Below are 13156 nucleotides of genomic sequence, written 5' to 3'. Positions count from 1 at the left end.
AAGAGAAGATCAAGAAACTTTGAAATCATAAAGAAAGTCGGTGCACTTGAAAAAACACCCTGTAAGAATTTATTGCTGAGACTTGGGCTAAATAGGCGTCTCTTTAGCTGGGTATAATGAAGGCCGCGTGGACGCTCGTCGCCTTGGTGTTATCAGCACGTAATAAAGATAGTTTGCGAAGCGAAAAACTAAGATATTGATTTTTTGCACAGAAACTGAATGTAAGGGTGTACTTCTACGTGTTGCATAAAACACTCCGCTGCATTTCGGTGTATATTTTCTAGGCCACTTCGCCTCTGACCGGAGCAAGACCGCTCGGGTACTATACATCCCATATAAAAATTGCCTATGGTCAGCTATGGAAAATCCTTTGTATGGTCGACTATAGATATTTGGCCCAAATATCAATAGCCACTTTTATGGCTGTCTTTAGGTTTTTCTAAACTCTGTTCTAAAGAAGCCTTCAACCTATTCTATAGACCTATGGTTTCCTATGTACTGCCGTCTTTAGCATCTTCTATAGTTAGGTATAAACTTTTATAGTCAGCTATAAAAAATCCTTTGTATGGGTAGCTGTAAATATTTCGCCCAAATGCTATAGCCTGCTATAGAAGTTTGTAACCTATGGAGTAATTGTGGTGTCCTAATGTATTGCAGTATTTAGCATTTTCTATGGTCAGGTATAGAAAATTCGCGCGCATGTGTGCGTGTACGTGCGTGCGTGCATGTGCATGCACGTGTGTATGTGCATCAGTGTCAAGCTCTACATATTCGGACGTTTGTTTTCAATTCGATGCATAGATAACTGAAAATTGGCCAGCAGTCCCTACAACTAAAACCTCCGTGGGTCGGAGGTATTCACCGCAGGCGGACTTCCATGCGACGACAGTGCTCCCACCAGTAATACCAAGATTGTGACGCAATTCATTTGTCATACAGCGTTGCGGTTGATGACATACGGTTTAAGGTTGCATAAAGCACACAACTCTTAGTCAAGCTAGAGGGCAAGTGGCGCCGAGGGATTCGAACTGGCGATATATGCATACCTTCATAGAGGTGTGTGTGACTACTAGTATATAGCTTCAGGAGCATACACCTTTCTATAGCTGGCTAAGGTAGCTTATATAGCTTGCAGTCTGTACCTTTAGAGGCATTTACATTTCTGTAGACAGCTAAAGATAACTGTACGACTACCAGCCTATAGCATCGGAAGCATGTGCTTTTCTATAGCCAGCTAAAAGAGCGCATATGGCTTGCAGTCTGTAGCTTTAGAGGCATTTACATTTCTGTAGACAGCTAAAGGTAACTGTACGACTACCAGTCTAAAGCATCGGAAGCATGTGCTTTTCTATAGCCAGCTAAAAGAGCGCATATGGCTTGCAGTCTGTAGCTTTAGAGGCATTCAGATTTCGGTAGACAGCTAAAGATAACTGTATAATTAATAGTCGATAGCTTCAGGAGCATAAGCTTTTCTATAGCTTGCTAAAACCAATTCTATAGGTTGTAGTCTGTTAGAACCATTCGTTTCTTTAGACTGCTAAAGATGACTTACTCTATGACTGATAGTTTATAGCTTCAGAAACATACAATTTTTTATAGCTTGCTAAACATGATGTTTCTATGGCTTGCATTCTGTAGATTTAGAGCCGTTCAAATTTCTATAGATAGCTAAAAATAACTGTATGACGAATAGTGTATAACTTCTGGAGGATAAGCTTTTCTATAGCTTGCTAGAACTAATTCTATGACTTGTAGTCTGTAGCTTTATAGCCATTCAAATTTTTATACACAGCTAAAGATAACTCTACGGCTAATAGTCTATAGCTTCAGAAACATAAAATTTTCTATAGCTTGCTTAAACTGATTCTATGGCTTCCAGTCTGTAGCTTTAGAACCATACAAATTTCTGTAGACAGCTTAAAAAAACTGAATGACGAATAGTTTATAGCTTCAGGAGATAAGCTTTTCTATAGCTTGCTAAAATTGCTGAAACTAATTCTATGGCTTGTAGTCTGTAGCTTTAGAGCATTCCCATCTCTATAGGCTGCTAAAGATAACTGTATGGCTAATAATCTATAGCTTCACGGATATATAGTTTTCTATAGTTAGCTAAAGAGATTTTGTATGGTTTCGAAGATATAAACAAAGTGGTATAGAATTTTCTGTAGCTGCCCATAGATATTCTAATGGCACTTTATAGCTTATTATAAAAGTGCATAGCTGGACATAGCTGATCATACACATTTCCATTGAAGCACATAGACCATTTTTGTATGGAATATGACGTTAGAGCTTTCAGGAACTGTAGATTGGTAGTAGACATTATGCTGCTCGCTTGAGGATCTTCCTTTCTAAAAGATAGGAAAACTTGAATGAGGCAAGAACTTGTGGATGACATACCAGATATTTTCAATTACGTAACACAGAAAGGTGTTGGGCGATACAGGCAGACTAGAAGACAAAGCTAACGCTCCAGCACAAGTGTGAAAGGTGCTGAGAAGAAGAAAAGCGCAACGAAAGCTATCGTAAGGAACCTCCTCCAGTCGCAACACTGGCTAGGAAGCCTGCGTTTCGGGTCCCAAACTGCGTGGTCTTTTTTTGTACTGTCTTGAATCTTATGCTCGAGCCTTTTATATCTACCTGTTGACTGATATTTTCATGCTACGTACATATAAAAACCAAGTGCTCCCTGAAAAGCAAAAAAAAAAATATATTAAAGAACCCTTCTTCCTTCTGCTGCGATTAAGGCGACCTATGGTAATCCGCGCAAGCCGCACAGACAACGTGTGGCATCAACGTCGATCATTCTAGCGTGCGGGCAAAGTTCCCGGCGGCATATGCGTTTTCTGGAAGAGCCCGGAATTGTTTCATCTATATCAACCAACCACAGCCAGTTATTCGGGGCTACAGGGTTTACTTTTGCTGCTTTTAGGCCGAATCTAAGGCGCCCTTCTCTTTCTCACTTCTCCATCCTCCTATTTAGCACCAGACCTAATACCTTATCTAGCTCCCGCACATGCTTGCATATATACTGGCGCCCTGTACCCCCTCGAACGTTGATTGAGCTTTCATTGTTTTTTAGGAGACGTGCACATAGACATAAGCAATAAATGTTAGTGTGTTCCCAGAGTGCTAGATAGTGTGCCAGTAAAACTCTTATTCAAGCTCCTTATCGGTGGCGAAAAGAAAGACCAAAAGAACTCTTAAACTTGTTGGCGCGTAAGACTCAGCATTTGCGAAAAAATATAAAAGTCGCCGCTTTTTGTTGAGCGCCATGCGGTGCAGTATCCTAGTATTTACAGGGTGAGAAAAATAGCGTATTCTGCGTATTCTGCTTTCTATAGTTTATATAAAGGAGGTTTTCACAAGACGTATGCTATGTGGACGAGCTACAAAATGGTAGCCTAAACATTTTGAAAATAATTTGCTACCTGTTCCTGAAAATCAGCCAAGTCACGTTAGTGCCGGTATCACTGAAATCGCCCACTCTGAAATGGTCTTTGGAACTGGTCGCTGAACTCCTGTCTTAATGATAGTTCATACTCAACGAACCAGCGCAATGGCGACAAAGACGAATAAAGAAACCCGGCGATAGAAGCGATGATTGTCATTGAGGTGTATTTTTAATAACTTCACTGCGAACAGGTGGGCAGCTGAAGTCTTTAAATACCTATACCTAAAAATCGTTGACACACAATGAAGGAAAAGAACTAGGAAACTAACCAGTAAATCTGGAACGAGTCTACGTCTGCGCGAAGCACTTTTCCGAGCATATGATTTCAAAATCGTTCTACGCCGAGTTCAATGGCAGTGTATCTTTAAACGTAGCCGCGAAGAAACCGCGTCTGTCGGCGAATGCTGTGCCCAGTATTTTTATCGGGCGTCCGAAATATCTGGCCAAGTAGACAATTTCAAGAAAGCCTCCCAGAAAACAACATTATATATGCACGTGTGACAAGCAGCCAAGTAAGCGGCCCGCACCCGTTACTATCGTACTCCCTCAATGAAGACCTGTGAAACACATAAATACTCTAATCCATCATGGAGGCCCCAAAAGAAACAGCACAGGTAACTAGCCTATATCACGCGTGTTAGTTGATTAAGGAACATGCCTTTCTTCCACCAAGAAACTTGGAGGCGCTTCCTCAAGCGTCGTCCTTGGCATTTATCAGGTTTGTTCTCTTTTAAACTGGTAAAGGGACTTAACATTTTAGGTGCTCTGTGTTTCAAGCACGTATTGTGTTTTGCTTACCGTATCTGCCGTCCCAGCACGTCATAGATACCAAGGTTGTACTGAATATTAGATGCAGTTGCTTGCAAATTGCAATAGAGTTTAAAATTAACTTACCCCGGCACAAAAATAATTGACTTGTTTTTAAAGTAGATCACATTATGCTTGAACCCTCTGATTCGAAACACCTTTTCCTGTTTTTTTTTTTTCACACATGGTTGCTTCATGAATAAATTACATATTTTATTTTTGATAAGACAATACCCTAATTCTTTGCCGTCGACATAATTGCCCTCATTTTTCCTCAGGATAACGGCACGAGTCCAGATCAGGATGGTCCAGTTAATTACAGTCGGCGATATCCGGCCAATCTTTCCCATCCGCTGTACATTTTAGTAGCACGAAACGTGGTGGTTTGAAACTGGTAGGAGAAAATTTGCCGGTATTGTTGATAATAGTGTGCAGCTGCATAATTTGTTGGAGTCGAGAACGCTGGATGAGGAATTTTGAGGCACATAATTGCAGAGGTCAACAGGTCGCTTTAACAGGCTACTGAGGTTATTCTCAAACTGACATGCGCTAATTCCAGTTCAGAATCGTGCGTTCCGCACTGCACCTGCACGCCGGTGCTTCTTCTCGGTAGACAGCTGCTCAGCCTCATCGGTGTTCTCGTAAACGATAAGCTTGGCAGGAGAACACTGTGTAAGAATATATTAGTACACCGTGAAGGAGAAATTCAGTGCAATTCAAGCAATAATTTTTGCGTCATATATCTAATAGCGTACCGCACTAGCCACAAAAAATGGTACAAATGCAAGCTTGGTTTTATTTTAAGGCGAAAAGCTTTAATGGCTTATCATTGTATGTCCGTCGGAGCAAATTGTCACACTCTAGCTGTCAATCAGCCAGACAGCCACTCCCGGCTCTCCCATCCCTTACTGCGCGGTCAGATGTCCGCAAGAAAAGTGTAACACATACTGGGCCTTTTTTGTCACTCAGTTAAAAAGAACAAGAAAGGTTCAAGCTATTCAAGCGCTTCCCTGGCGCTATAAGAAATTTCACCTCACCCACGGTGGCTTCACCGGATCTTAGTGGTCCAAATTGCCACCTCTAATTTTGGTCCCGGCGCTGGCGCGTATAGCGGCGGAGGCGTACCGGGACACAGCACAGCAGCGAGTGTTCTATTTATGATACGGAGGCAGTTTTTCTGATCCAGGTGAAATGCGGAATCGCTCTTGTGGTTTTCCTCCACATTAATGAAGCCCAAGCGGCCGTAGTTTACCACATTCTCTATACGCGGGCATCATCTCACAGTGTCGGCGCATTACACTGCTCAACCAACGTTTAAATGCGCACTTAGACTGTTCGACCCAACTATGGAAACGAGCTCGCCGCGACCCAGCTTTTGTATGTAAGAGGTGGTACAGTACACTTTTGTCTTAGCGGTCATGCGGGTGAACGAAAATAAAACTTTGAAATGAATGCATTACGATGACGAGTTCGGAAGGATCACATCCAATATTAAATAGGCAGAAAAGATCCGTCAAGGCGCATGTCAACCTTCGGGCTGGCAGAAAAAGAAGCTGATTCACTTGAAAAGCTTCCTGAGCATTTTCTATTGCCACAACCGAATTTCAGTGCGATGTTAGGCCTCGGCAATTTGGTGAAAACAGTAACATTTAGCGGAACATCAAAATTTTGAGTAGTCACGACAAAAAAGGGCTAATGTTTAGAGAGAACTACAAAGCTCCTGTGCCGTAATTTAGGCAAGCTCCTCTCGCTTATAACTATTTCTTGACTGGAAAGCTAGCTGAATACTACATAACTGGGTCTCAATGAACCTCTCTACGATATAATTGAAATAAGCCTGGGGTTATAAAAGGGCAAATCAATAGAACGTGTTCGTTCTTCGATCTTCGCTAAGCGATTACGTTAGCTGTACCATTGTGCTTTTCTCTAGTTGCTATTCTGCGAAGTGCGCTATTGATTGGAAATGGGTTTTGTGCGTGGTTGGTCTAAAGGCACGCTCAATCTGCATTATGCCTTCTATACGATGTCCAAGCCAAGGGATTGCTCGAAAGGTTTCTGCTATCACGCTGGCTGCACTCCTAGGGTCCCGCGACTCTAATCTCCGTTAATCGCGATTGAGGGAGACTCGGCCCAGCAGAGGCTTCCCGAAATGCCGGCGATCGATGCCTGCGCAGCCGCTCATTAAGAGGCTTGCAATAAAAAGAATTCCGCGTGCGGCACCGACCCACTACGATCGGAGATGTAAACAAATCCCACGTAGACACTCATTCCTTCCTTTCTTTCTCTCGTCGTACGTGCTGTCCCAACCTTCCCCGACGCAACATTGAAAAGGCATTTTTTCAATTGCCGACGGCTCGACTAATGCGCAAAAATCGCGATATCTTCAATACCTTTCGCATTACACGTTAAAACTGGTATTTCGTCGCGTTTCGTTTTCCCAAATAAGAAGCGTTTCACGTGCGATGTTCAGGATAGAAATGTTTACGAAAAGAAAACGATGTCACCAATACAGCGGGCTGGATTGCAGCATTCACCTGCGTTTGTAAAATTGGAAAGAGAAACAGAACAGCAGCCACTAATGTTCCAGAGGGCTTTAAAACATTCGCAGCCATCAAAGTGGCCCCAGTATCTGTGACAAGTGACTAAGCTCAAATGCATACCTATCGAACGAGAGATGACCGAGCATATATATATGATGGGCTTGTGACCTGGACCAAGTCTCAAGATATGTTGCTTATTTAACTCATAAATTTATCTAAAACAGAAGATTAACATCCTTTTTTCTTTTTTTTTGCATCGCATGTTTTTACACTTGCTTATTTTGGATGAATTCCCAAGCATATGCACTGCTATAGTGAAGAAAACTGAAAGGACAGTTACTTCCTAACTTCTCTTTCAGGGTCAGAATACGGAACTTCCGCCGCAGGAGACTGCCTAGAAATAGCCTTGAATCACAATTCGTGACCACCTTGCAATGGTTAGTATAGACTCATTTTATTCGCTGTAGACTACATTTCATTGCGGCGGTTACACTTCATAACGATGGTATAAGGAGTGAGGCTCTGTACTCTAATATACAACACACTCGTGGTGGAGTACTAAGTCGGGGATTTAGCGAAATACTTTACTGTAGCCATATTAAATTTTCTTCTTCGAGGTGACCTCAGCAGATGCCTTTAGAAGCATTCATTAATTGTTTCGCAGTGGCCTCTTTGTAAATGTGTTCTTACGCTACATGGGTAGCAAATTATAATATCGATGTTTGTAATTTTTCTGCATTTGGTTCGTTATTTTGGTTTTACAGATATTATTTTAGAATTTGGTTTGAAGTCTGTACAATTTGTTCTATCAGCGGGTGATTGCAATGTTGATTTGCTCGCTTAGTCTGAAGTAAAAAAAAAAATTGTGAATGCGCCCACTGCTTCAAATGGGTGCTCTAATATTAAATATCTTTGCCAAAAAGGATCCCTGACTATAGCGAGACATGCAATATTTCATCATCATCGGCCTGAGTATCCCCACTGCAGGGCAAAGGCCTGCAAGTATAATTATTGACAATTACAATTGGTCAACCTCACTACTAATTGTTACCCACTCATTTCTGTACTACACGATACCAATAAATTTTTTAGCATTAATTTATATAGGGAGACGTTCTCGTACCGACAAATTTGGCCAGCACATTTTGAAATAATTTTGTGCCGACAAGACAGCCTTATAATTATTGGTTTTAGATTAAAAACTGATATTTTAGAACCCGTGGCCATGCAATCAATTGTAGGCGGTATGCACATACGTAACAGTTGGGGCCGTATTGTGATGCATAAAGCAAGGTGAAAGGCGGCAGGAATAAGCAATCGGCTTACCCGTACCTGCATTGACTTGCAAAGCTGAAACTTTGCTCTGCACAACAAAATGACGCTTTACCTCCTATAGGAACGTTAGTGCATGTGCTAACTAACTGATAACCAACTAGCCTGATAACAACAATGGGTATGATATATGGGTAAAATTATGTGGTATCTATGGGCAGTGCTTCGTGATTAATTGGATAAACATCGCGTGAAAAAGCGAAATGGCAACTGACGGAACACAGCGGCGCGAACATGCATCTTGACGTTTTGTTGTCCCACTCCGGTGTGTGTTCCAAGTAAACGTTGATATAAAGCATTTTCAGTTCATATTATTCCACAATTACTTCATATTATTCCATAATTATTATTCCATTTCCACAACTCCCATCTCCAATAACCTGATATGAATAGGCCCTAAATATATAGGTTTTTTCAATAAGGTGTATAAGTCAAAATGTACTGAACATGTACAACTCTCAAGGTAATCATTTATTTACCTTCATACGACCTGAATACCTGCTGAACTAGTCGGTGTGGATGAGCAGGTGGTTGGCAAACTTTATATTCTTGGTTCGAATGCAGCTAAGATTCAAAATATTCTTTACGCGTACTGAATTACTTCATACAATTCGTTAAATGTAGACATGCAGCAGCGTTTATTACTCATTCCATGTCATGTTTCAATTACTTTCATTCCACAACTATCGTCCGTGTGAACATGAACATTGCGGGCTTGCTTAAATTCCTACCGGCTGTCATATTGCGGTGAAGTCATGAGCTGGTCTACTAGACAGCATTTGCTCCTCACGACCAACTTCGGCGATACATTTGATAGCGAGACCAGCTTTCCTGCAACGCGGAACCACTATGCTATCGCGTAAAAGCAGCTGCGTGTATTATGTAGAATTTTCCGTTCCTAATAGACGCATTGAGCTTGAGGCCCGCCTTATTGTAGGGCTTCCGAATCGCAATATACCACCTGGTGGTGCTTAAAGTGCGCTGGCATCGCACAATGAGGATAAAAAGTGGCAGCTGAAGACTTGCGGCGTAGTACCAGATTTCACTTCGTAGAGGTGGCTTTGACTTAAGCACACTTTTCTGTATATTGCGTCACCTTGATCGATAGCACAATGCATGGCTGGCGAGCGGGGGTACACGGCATGACGTTATATTTCCCTATTTTTCATCCGTCTCTTTACAATGCACTCTTTTATCCTTAAAAGGAAGCACACTTCAGGTAACTATTTTTAAAGACCCAGTTTCGTCCAGCGTTTTTTGCGACTTTTTACCTCTGTGCAGCATTTTTGTAGTGAGCGCACATTTTCTGTTCACTCAAAACATCCAAGCCTTGGCGCATCATTGGAAGGTTTACTTGTAACTCTATAAGTTATGAGGAGAAAACATTTACGGGATGTAAGTGCGCGGAACCCTACTTTATTCTGGCGCAGTTATGCGAGACTATCGCCCAAAATATGTGGAAAGGAAGTTTCCTCTGGTAAAAATAACGAGTGACTAGGAAGCGATATACGACAACAATGATTGTTTTCCGAGAGTTGGCGTCCCGGTAACTCTGACCCTCGACACAGGATAACAGCACGCGCAGAGCGGAGAGGGAAGAGGCCGACAAATAGCGTCCTGACGGGTGCAATTACCCAGTTCCCAAGCACCTACCGCCGGGTGCCGCGAGAAACCTGACAGCAACCAGGAAATGCGCAGTCGCGATCGCCTGCCGGTGCTATAAAATGCATTACAGTCACACCGACACGCATGGCCTTATTACTTCGTCTCTGGGGACGGCAGCACATGGTGACAGGCAGCGGCTCCATGGGGGAAACGCTGACAGCAGCAGAGAGGACTGCAGCCCACTTTCGCTCTCAGTCTTTGGGGATGCCCGTTGCTTTCCAAATAAAAGTTCAAATTGCATTTTGATCCCAGTGGCGTTCGCTGTCTATAAATGGTCGTCGAGGCGAAAGCATCGGTGCGTTATTCTGTTTGCTTTTCTTCACAGAAATCTGTGGCAGTGGTACCTGCACTATGTATTAAATGTTGCTCTATCCAAACTCCACTGCTTGGCGTTAGTGGTACCGTGTAGTGGTACCGTGTAGGAAAGTATGGGCACACGCGCGCGCGAGTGTGTGTTTGTGTGTGTGTGTGGGGGGGGGGGGGGCTATTTTACAATAACATTCATCTTTTGTACAAGGCAGTCAGCCCGTCCGAAAAGATAGGCATACAAACTTACTATGACAAAGTGGAGAAATTTAGCCTAAAACACGCAGGTCAATAAACAGTCATTTTCAGAAGTGAGAAAAAAGTGCGTGTGTATGCATATTCGCACCAATTTGTCATTACCGAGCTACCCCTGATAGCAAGAACTCAATCAGCTCTAGTGTCTTTATATGAAACTAACCCGGCACGGTATTGAAGTGGTTATAGAGCGCTTGACTGCTGTGCCCGAGTGTGTGGGGTCAAATCCTGGCCGCGGCAGCCGCTTTTCGATGGAGGCGAAAGGCAAAGCGCCGTTGTACGGTTCGATGTCAGTGCATGTTGAAGAACCCCAGGTGGTCCAAATTTTCCGAGCCCTTCACTACAGCGTCTCTCGTAGTCCGAGTCGCTTTGGGACGTTAAACCCTATCAACCAAATCAAACCACATGAATAGATTACAATTCCGCATCCTGAGATGTCCATAGCTAGCAGAAGCCTACAATGAAAGACGTTCACAATCTTAAATTCCAATTGCAAACCAAGATCGAACGACATGTATAATGCTCACCATCTGGAATTTAAAAACCAAAAAAAGATTACTATGAGAAACATTTATGATTCGTTACGAGAAGGGTAACGTTGTTAATAATCCTTAGTCCACATTAAAGTGCGCCTGTTCTCCATTAATTTGCCCTTCAAACTCAGCCACTCCCCAATCGCCACGCTAAATTGCAGTGTAGGAATATTTTTTGCTTTCAGTTTTAGTAACACCAAGAGCGCTAGCGAGCGCAGTTACGAAAAAGCTACTGCAGCTACAATTGAAACCTTATTTACATGTATTCAGTGCACAAACACGCTATCCTAGCTGCAATAATAGAGTCGAACGATGAGCTAGTTGGCGACACATTTCTTGGAAGCAGAATGTGTGCGCAAACCGGCAGGATGTTAACGTCAAGAAAGAAGTTGGCTGCAGACGTGAAGTGAAGGAAGAAGATGTGCGGTTTCCAGTTAATATAGTTGTCAGTGCAGCGTTGTCCTTGTGTGCGTTTGTGTGCCTCTTGCGCTTTGTGTTGTTGTCTTCTTCCAAGAGATCCTAGCTGCAGTTGCGTAAGTGGTTCAACGTACTCAAGACTGCAACGAATGCTCAAGCAGTCCTCTCTTCTTGACGACAGATGTAGGGCACGTTTCTGGCCAAGCAAATTAATCATAAATATTCTCTTTAGATAATTGAAAAGACTTTAGGATCTCAGTTTACATCATATGAAAGAGTCCCGACTCTTGCAACATTTATAATTTCCTACCAGAAGAAACAATGCATGATGGACCATTCTCCACCAGCCCTACTTCTACGTGGTTATGACACTAGCTGCTACAAGTCTTAACACTTTTTATGGACAACCTTGCGTTCTGAAAAGCGCCGACGTAATCAAAATGAGAGGCGGCATGGGCAGAAAATTTAAAAAGCGAGATAATCGATCGCTCCGCAAGAATGGGCAAATCAATTGGTTAGATGTCTAAAAAGTCCGACTAGTCAAGGTTTTTTCTAAGTGAGAGTGTATTACTTTGAACATAATTACACATTAAATAAAAATACAGACGAAGGTCCCGTAGTTTTCCCAGGGTGTGTTTAAACAGCATCACCAAAAGCGCCTGAAGATTCTTGTTGCATCTTTCCTTTAACTGCTTCTTTTTGAAAAAAAAAAAAAAGAGACAAAGAGAAAGAACTCAAAGAACGAAGAGGAAAGGAGGTTAACTATGTCTCTTAGAAAACACACGCGGGGTAAAAATCTATATATTCTTGGAGGAAGAAGACCACCCAAATTTAAGAAGTCAGGGGAGACAGGTCATGTCTGTTAGACGTCATCATCGTCATCATCATCATCATCATCAGCCTGACAAAACCCACTGCAGGGCGAAGGCTTCTCCCATAGTTTTGCAATTAACCCGGTTCTGTGCTAGCTGCATCCACTTGACCCCTGCGAACTTCATAACCTCATCCGCCAACCTAACTAAATTTCTGCCGCCCCCTGCTACGTTTTCCTTCCCTTGGAATCTAGTTTGCTACCGTAAGCTACCATTGGTTGTCCTCTCTTTGCACTACATGTCCTGCCCATGTCCATTTCTTCTTCTTAATTTCCACTAGAATGTCGGTAACTTGAGTTATTTCTCTGACCCACTCTGCACGCTTCCTACCTCTTAATGTTACCCCTATCATTTTTCGTTCCATAGCCCTCTGCGTTGTCCTCAACTTAAGTAGAACCCTCTTTGTTAGCCTTCACGTTCCAGCCCCATAGGTAAGTACAGGTAAGATGCAACTGTTGTATATTTTCCTCTTGAACGATACCGGTAAGCTGCTAGTCATAATCTGCGAGTGCTTGACAAATGCACTGCATCCCAATCTTCATCATCATCAATTATTATTGCCTTAAAGATCCCTATCAGGGACATTACATAAGGGGGGGGGGGGGGGGACAACGGTGAGAAAATTTCATACATTGGCATAAAAACAAAGGAAAAGAATACAAAAATGCATAACCTTGACAAATTTGAAAAAAAAAATCGTTAAGGGAAGAAGAAAGAAAAGTCAGGCAATCGATACAGTGTACACAAAATACAGATAACCATGTAGCAAGGCATAACAAAATAACGATATGTAGTAAAATCAACTATAGTAAAAAAAGTGGCAAACAGATGAACTACAGAAAATTAGACGTTGACACAACAGTGCAAGCAAATCGAATTGCTAATAATGGACCGCACGGAAAACTGTCTATAGCAGGTCGAAATGATCAGTAAGTAATTGCGTAAACTTGGAGGGATTAGACTCGGTAACAATGC

The sequence above is a fragment of the Amblyomma maculatum genome, chromosome 2, assembly GCF_055883805.1.
Source record: "Amblyomma maculatum isolate TAMU_Amacu chromosome 2, ASM5588380v1, whole genome shotgun sequence".
Taxonomy (NCBI): Eukaryota; Metazoa; Arthropoda; class Arachnida; order Ixodida; family Ixodidae; genus Amblyomma; species Amblyomma maculatum.
The sequence above is the reverse complement of the archived record's forward strand: the minus strand, read 5'-3'. Positions refer to the sequence as shown.